Source organism: Marmota monax, unplaced genomic scaffold (genome assembly GCF_021218885.2).
Source record: "Marmota monax isolate L192 unplaced genomic scaffold, Marmota_monax_Labrador192_F-V1.1 WCK01_AAM20220418_F8-fsc00105, whole genome shotgun sequence".
NCBI lineage: Eukaryota > Metazoa > Chordata > Mammalia > Rodentia > Sciuridae > Marmota > Marmota monax.
The window spans coordinates 4,498,681-4,507,086 of NW_026692947.1; the positions used below are offsets into that span (position 1 = coordinate 4,498,681).

Consider the following 8,406-nt stretch of genomic DNA (forward strand, 5'->3'; position numbering starts at 1 on the left):
CTCTGACAACTACCATACCGGATGTAATAGGCAGTGTAGTTGGGGCTGAGATGTCAGGCTGCACTGATGAGTCAATTGATAACAGTCAAAAGTGGGGGAATATTGATTTAGGCTAATTGGCAATTATAGACTCAATTTCATTTAAGATTGTAATTATTAATTTTTACAAGTAAGACCACAGGGCTGGGGATGTAGTGTAGAGGTAGAGTGCTTTCCTAGCATTTTTCTAGGCCCTGAGTTTGCTCCTCTGCAAAAAATAAAGTAGGACCACAATGTGTATATATTTTGAGAAATTTTTTCTCCTTGTATCTAGAAGAAAAAAAAATTCTCATAAATCATCACATAGATTGATGGTGTTCCAAAAAGTCATAATTTTCTTAGGCCAGTTGATGTGTTTAAGATGAACAAGGAAAATCATACTCATCTTTAAGAGGTGTAGCCTCAGGGGAGAACTTCATGTCATTGGCCGTGTGTCCTAGAAAGGGACACCTTCTTATTCTCTTTTACTTACTGGCCAGGAGGTGAATGGTTTTGCTTTGCCATATAACCCCCACAATTAAGTGTGGCCTCACCAAAGGCCCTAAAGCAAAGGGCTCAACCAATCATGAATTGAAACTTCCAAAACTGTGAGCCCAAATAACCCTTTTCTCTAAATTGATTTAGCTCAAGTTTATTTTTCTTATAGTGATGGAAAGCTGAGACATCTTCTATGACTGTCCCCCACTTCTGGCTGTGAGCTCCCTGCCCATAATGCAGTGATACATATTCAATAATTACTCAGTGAACAAATACTTTTCAGGTCTTATAGTAGATTCAGTGGCAAATATGAAGTATAAAAATCATTTAGCATCAAATGCATGACTGAGATTTAAATCAGGATTCATTTGAATTCAGCACCCTCCATCTTCATCCCATTGTGAAGAATCTGTCAGTAAATGTGGGACATTACCAACTTTCCTTCTCTTCCAGTGGCTGCTCCTTCTTTGTTGCCTTGCTGGTTACTCTTCATCTCTTCAGCCTCTTAAATCTTTAGGGCTCCAGGGTTCAGTTCTTAAGCTTTTTGCTGTTTATATAGGTGATCTCATCTGACCACTGGCTTAGTCTTTTTTTTTTTTTTCCCCTGGTGCTGGGGATTGAACCCAGAGATGCTTTACCACTAGATACATCCTCAATCCTTTTTAAATTTTATTTTGAGACTGGGTCTCACTAAGTTGCTGAGGCTGGCCTTGAACTTGAGATCCTGCTGACTCAGCCTCCTGAGTCTCTGGGATTATAGGTGTGTGCCACTGCACCAAGTGCTCAGTCCACTTTCTGTTGCTCTAATAGGCCTGAGACTGGGTAATTTATAAAATAAAGATGTTTATTTAACCCACAGTTCTGGAGGCTGGAAATTCAAGAGCATGGTGCTAGCATCTGGCAAGGGCCTTATGCAACTTCATCTCATGGCCAAAAAGCAGAAGGGCAAGTAGGCTTGTGCAGAAGAGGTAAAATAGGAGGGGTGGCCTCCCTTTATAATAACCTGCAATTCCTTGAGAACTAGAACTTGCTCACTTCCTCAAGAATTAACCCAGTCTATAAGTGTGGCATTTAATTCCTTCATGAGGGCAGAGCCCTCACAACCAAACACCTCTTAAGGTTCCCCTCAACCATTACATTGGTATACAAAACATGAATTTTGGAGAGGAAAAAACCATATTCAAGCCATAGCAGTCCCATTTATATGTGGATCATTCCCAGGTGTGCATGGGCATCTTGAATCTCTCCCCTAAACTCCAGGTGTGCACACAGATGTGTATACCTCATGAAACTTTCCACTTGAACATCTGATAGGATCTCAAGCTTAAGATGTGAATTGAATTATCTGGGTATGAATTGGGCAGATTGTATGCAGGGTCTCTGGAGCCCAGAAATAAAGACAGAAGACTTTAAAAGCTGTGGGGAGTAGGACCTTCAGGTGATCCATGTTATCCCATCAGTTGTATCCACACAGTGACAAGCAAGGATGACATAGATATCATTCATTAATATTTATTGATACACTGAACTGACTATGGCCTGAAATTATGATGCTTCTTTCAGGAGAGACTTGAGATCTTGATTTCAAGAAATGTTGAGAAGTGGGAGGAATCATTTGGTTAAAATGTGAAAAGGACTTCAAAGTCTTAGTGGAAGCATCAATATTGAAGTAATTGCTTGGGGAAGGCACTGGAAAGGAAGATCTAATAGCTGTGCCACCCACACCAGACATCACTACAAATTCTCTAAAGTCCAAATCTTATCACATAACCCTTTTGTTTGAATGCTTTAACAGCTCTTCATCTTTTATGGGACTGGACCTAAACCCTTCAGCAAAGGACATAGGACTTTCTTGGACTGGAAACTCACCCCACCCCCCACCACTTCCCTGTCTGCCTGAGCACCATGTGCACTTGGAAGTTCTCCAAACACATATCTACACCTTTGCCCATCCTATTCCCTCTGCCTGGAATGTTCTTTCCTTACTGTTTATCCAGGAAACTGACTCCACTCACCCTCTTTGCAGCTGTTTCAGAGCTTTTCTGTCCCCTTCTTACAGAAACAAGTTCTTTATCCTCTAGGTTCCTATAACCCTTTATACATCTTTAATCCCACAACAATGTAATTATTTGTTAATTGCTTTGTCTTCCAAGCAGATTATGAGATCTTCCAAGAAAAGTCTGAGGTTCGAGCTTTTTATTTATTTATTTAAGTACTGGGGTTTGAACCCAGGGGCACTTTATCACTGAACTATATCCCCCACCTTTTAAAATTCTTTATTTTAAAATAGGGTCTCGCTAAAATGTCAAGGCTGACCTTGAACTTGATATCCTCCTATTTTAGCCTTCTGAGTTGCTGGGACTATAGGCATGAGTCATTGCACTGGGGAGGTTTGAGCTTTTTAAATCCTTGGTGCCTAATGTCATGTCTGGAATACTGTAACTTCTTAGTGTTTGATAAATGCAAGAGTGTGTGTGCGTTGCCAGAAAATATAAAAAACAGAGTGCAGTTATACCAATATTACAATAAAAGGTGTGATGTAAAAATTTGTCCCCCTCTAACACAGAATTTTAGGCTTGTTTTAAAATCTATCAATATAAACTGATAAAAATATGTTTACTTGTAGACTAGACCTAATGTAAATCAGTCCTTGATAATAAGTCCTAAGGAAACATATTTATCAAAAGTTACTGCATTCCAGACTCTGGGTTTAACAATGGATATTTGTTTTGAGTACAGATTAATAGAGTGGCAACCATAATATTTTACATTTATACATTTTGAAGAATGCATTAATTATAATTTTTTCAGATATAATATCATTTTCTAAAATCTGTTCCATCTAGAAAACTTATTACTCTGTATACAATAAATGTTGTAGAATCCAATGACTTTAGTTTTTTAATTTCCAGTTGCCCTACAACACTCATATCCTGCCTTGAAACACACACACACACACATTGTTTATCTGATCAGCAGAAACTACTCCTACAGCTTAAGATCTAGACTAGTTAGACCAATTTTGAGTTCAATAGAATTTTCAGTGAATATGCCTGACTGACAAAGGCTCAGCCTAAGCAGATTCTTCCAGCCTAGGTAAACACCATCCTGGCTGTTTCCTTAACATCCAGCACTGATCAGCTCATCGTTTATCACAGTGTATTGTAATTGTCTATGTACTTATCTATATTCAGATGAGACGGTGAACTCCTTGAGGAGGCTGGCATGGATCTTATTCTTTTTCCTAGCTTGAGCGGCCATCCTAGCACCTGGCACATGGCAAGGGTTCAGTAAATATTTTTTTAATGACTAAATTAATTTCATAATTTCTCAAAAGTAGTGAGAAACTAAGGGAAGGCATTGGAAAGGAAGATCTAATAGCTGTGCCACCCACACCAGACATCACTACAAATTCTCTAAAGTTCAAATATTATCACATAACCCTTTTGTTTGAATGCTTTAACAGCTCTTCATCTTTTATGGGATTGGACCTAAACCCTTCAGCAAAGGACATAGGACTTCATGGACTGGAAACTCACCTTGTCTTTTCAACCCCACCACCACCACTTCACCACCATGTGCACTTGGAAGTTCTCCAAACACATATCTACACCTTTGTCCATCCTATCCCCTCTGCCTGGAATGTTCTTTCCTTACTGCCAGCAATCTTAGGAAGAGGCTCAATTGATTTGGGTGTGTAGAGATATATGTGTGATGGAAGAGCTGGTGTTGCATATAGGAAACTTTTTGATTTAGGACCACTAAGAAGACACATGACCACATGCGTGTACAGGCACACATGTGTACGTGCAGGCATGTGTGCACACACACACACACACCTCCTCAGAATCTTCTCAACTCTGGAGCTGAAATGTTGAATTTTCATCCATGGAGTTATACCTTTGGATTATGGATGGTTCCCTCTCAGATGTGACTTTGGTAGTGGATACTGGAGATTGAACCCAGGGGATTTACCATGATTATACCCTCAGCCCTTTTTATTTTTTATTTTGAGATGAGGTCTCTCTAAGTTATTTCAGGTCTCATAAAGTTGCTGAGGCTGACTTCAAACTTGTGATTCTCCTGCCTTAGTCTCCGGAGCACTGGTATCACAGGCATGAGCCACCACACCCAACCAGATGTGACTTTTTAAGAATCACAGTAGTTATCATGTTTCAAATCTCAAAAATACCCAGTTTCTGAGATGTACCCTCAAACTGTGCTCCCCTGGCTTTATTGAGAATCTCAGCTACAACCCTGCTTCCTTTCTTTAGTTTATATCAGAAAGTGTTTTTATCTGTTGCTTTGAATAAGATAGCTATATATTGAATAAGTTACTTAAGATCTCTTTAAGTTACTAATTCAAACCATATATATCATAGATTAGGGATTTAATCACCAATGTAACTCCATGAGTTCATTATGATACTAGAAACAAAATCACAAACTCAATTGTCATTTAGAATATTTAGTGACCAATTCTTTATGTTGAAAATTAGCAAATAAAGGGAAATAATTAAGCATGTATTCTTCCTATATAAGCTGTACTACTGGGAGATCAAAATTTATGTAAGGGAAAAGTCTGGCAGTAAGTAAAGAAGAAAAGATAGAATTAAAGGAATACATGCGACAGGAATGCAGGAAACCTGAAAGTAAACCTTAGCTATAAAAGAGGGAAGAACTCCCCCTTCCATAGTTTCCACCTCTTGGGTCTTCCTCTGAGGAAAAGTTTTTCTGCTGTGTGTCCTTTAATAAAGCTTCAACTTCCCACTCTAAAAAAAAAAAAAAAGATAGAATTAAAATATTACCCCTAAGGTAGAATTAGAATGCATTAATGAATTTAGACGTTGTGTATCATGTTTGGTAACATCACAAAAGGAACGTAATTAGACATCATATGCCTTATGATAGAAGTATAACATATCAACTCTTAAAAAATTTGATCAAAAGTCTAGGTCCAGTGCTGGGGTTGTAGCTCAGTGGTAGAGTGTTGACCTCGCATGTGGAAGGCACTAGGTTCAAACCTCAGCATCACATTAAAAAAATAAAATAAAGGTATTGTGTCCATGTAATTTATATATATATATATATATATATATATATATATATATATATATACACACACATATATATATATATATATATATAGATATAGATATAGATAGATATAGATATATAGATACACACACACACACACATACACAACATTCTAGGTCTAACAACCAATTCACAGAATAGAGAAAAGCAGAATACATTAAAATTAAACCAACAAAGTTTAAAACAAAAACATTTATGAGACAATCAGAAAATAGAAAACTAATTGAATATATGAAGATATTACACAACTAATATCTTTTAGGTAAAATAATGCCATATGGCTATGTTTGAAGAAAGAACAATTGGTCTTTTAGAAGTGGATACTAAAATATTTATAGATGAAATAATATGATTTCTGGGATTGCCTTAAAAAACTAATACAGCATATAGGCAGGGGCAGTGAATATACAAATATGTAGAACAAGATAACCTTGAGTGATAATTTTTGAATAATGGGTAAATGGAATTCATCATACCAGTTTGTCTAGTTTTGTATTTGCTGTACTTGAAGAAATTTTCCATAGAATGTTTTCTTTTAAATTATTAACAAATTTCTGAATATTTTGATATTCCTGTCCTAATGGGTAGTCATCCTTCTCCCAACTCTTGAGATCATTATCTGAGGGAGTCTTCTGGGAATTGCAAATACCCCAGTAAGAGTAACTTACTAATCCTTTAATATCTCTTTGTAAATACGGAAGATTATCTCCTGCACTACTTTTAACCCTGAAAATACTGAATGCTTGTGAGTAGATGTAAAAGGAGAGAGAAAAGGCAGGGATGAGGGCGGGAAGAAGAAAGGGGAGGAACAATCTTGTCTTCATTACAACGTTCCTAGGCCTTTCATTTGTTGGCATATACATCTTTGTGTGAACTATACTAACAGAACTTCCACTAGGGACATGAAAAAAGTTTGAATTCTTGGTTACCAGGCTCATTTTTCACAAATGATCCCTTTTATCTTGTCAAAAGCTAATATAAATATTTTGGGGAGAAAGAGGGCTGTTTTCCATTACTCAGCCAATAATAGGTTGGGTGGGTCCAGGATGCATTTTTTTACTCAATCTAATAGGTTAGACCTCTACACTGGACCACAAGGATGTGAAAACTAGGAGACAATAAGCAACACCTCAAGTTTTCAAGAATATAAGAATTTTTCATGGAAGATCTCTGGAAGAACACCAAGAAACTGGGTGCCTCTGGGGAGCGAAGCTGGAACAATAGTAATATGGTGAAAGGAGAAAAAGTATGGGTCTTTATTCTTACAACCAGGTTATATTATAATCAGCACCTTAAAACATGATGACCTTTTGCAAACAGTCTTTTGTTGACTTACTCTAGCTTTTATCTTGAACCTAGACAGAAGACAGATGTCTATTTATGGGTTCCTTGGCTGGGCCAGCTGCTTGGCACCACTGCCGGTTTGTACATTGTCTTGATATTTTTTTCCTCTCCTTTCTTCCCCACTCCAGCCTCTTGAACTCCAATTAGAAGTAGTCAGTGGCCAAGAATGGACAACAATAGCAGTCTGGTAGTTGTATTATAACATCTACAGTGTGGCAGGTTGTTCAGCAAAACTCAAGACTTAGAGGAAAAAAAATGTTTTACTCTGGTTATCCTGTGGTCTCAAACAGGCCCGCACACTGCTGTGTATCTGGGTTCTGGGTTTTTTTTTTTTGTTTGTTTGTTTGTTTTGGTACCAGGGATTGAACCCAGGGGCACTTAACTGCTTAGCCACAGCCCCAGTCCTTTTTCATTTTTTGAAATACAGTCTAAGTTGCTGAGGCTGGCTTTGAACTTGCAATCCTCCTGTCTCAGTCTCCCAAGGGGCTAGGATTACAGGTGTGCACAACCACACCCAGTTTGCTTTTCCATCTTTGTTTCTTTAGGCATTTTGCAGTACTGGGGATTGAACCCAGGGCCTCTTGGATGTGCTCTAACACTGAGCTACAGTCCCAGCTCCTATATTTAGGTTGTTATTAAAACATAGTAAAATCCACCCCTTTTAAGTGTACAGTTTTATTTATTTTTTTGGAAATTGTATACAACATGCAAATACCACGCAATTGAGACGGAACGGTTCCTTCACCTTAAAGTTTTTCATCCTCCTTTGCCCGAGGTCAGGTTTGAGATAATAGATTTAGTTACACAGTCTTCTCTAACATTGACTCTTGGGGTGATTTTAGGAAAGTCACTTCACCTCTCTGGATGTGTTTCTGCTTTTGTCAAAAGAAGAATGAGAGAAAAGATTGTTTCCAAGGGGCTCTGATAATACTCTCAGAAAATTCAGGGGTGAGGATGGAAACCTCACCTCTGAAGCTGGGTTCTTCATGTAAAAGCACACGTGTGCATTAGACAAAGTCAGGTTTTTCATCTCATCTCTTGCTAGTGGGTAACCTTTTCATGCTTACATCAATTTCCTCATCTGCACATCAGGCTTATTAACAAGACTGTGACGATGAAGTAAGATGTGACAGCAACCTTAAAAGTTGGTAGTTTTTAACATAGTACAATATTAAAGTCACTGCATTCAACCGTTTCTGCTACTACCCATTTACTCTGGCTGCTTCCCACAACCAACACAGAAGCACAAAGCAAATTCCCAGCCTCTACCCAGACCTATTATCCACCCCAGGAAGTCCCTAGACCTGCGTAGTCAAAGTTCTGCGGTTCAGAGAACGCAACCAGCTCGCGTGCACACTCTTCCAAAGAACGTCGGCAGAGGGCGGGATCTGGACCCGGAAGTTCTAGCTCGGGTCGTACAAGCGCGACGTAAGGCGGATCTGCTTTATG

General features: G+C 38.4%; 1 long non-coding RNA gene across 4 annotated transcripts; it reads right to left on the bottom strand.

The window, feature by feature from the left end:
- Positions 1 to 4,968: 4,968 nt before the first annotated feature.
- LOC124097680 (uncharacterized) lies at positions 4,969 to 8,367 on the bottom strand. Of its 4 annotated transcripts, none has more exons than XR_006853309.2 (4): positions 7,925 to 8,367; positions 7,703 to 7,829; positions 6,950 to 7,197; positions 4,969 to 5,288 (listed from the first exon to the last, which is right to left on the bottom strand). It is a non-coding gene; the product is annotated as an uncharacterized LOC124097680 (long non-coding RNA). The 4 variants fall into 4 exon arrangements; XR_006853310.1 differs by lacking the exon at positions 6,950 to 7,197 and having other exon boundaries at positions 7,925 to 8,094; positions 8,262 to 8,361; XR_006853311.2 differs by lacking the exon at positions 6,950 to 7,197 and having other exon boundaries at positions 7,703 to 7,832; positions 7,925 to 8,364.
- Between the last annotated feature and the right edge of the window lie 39 nt (positions 8,368 to 8,406).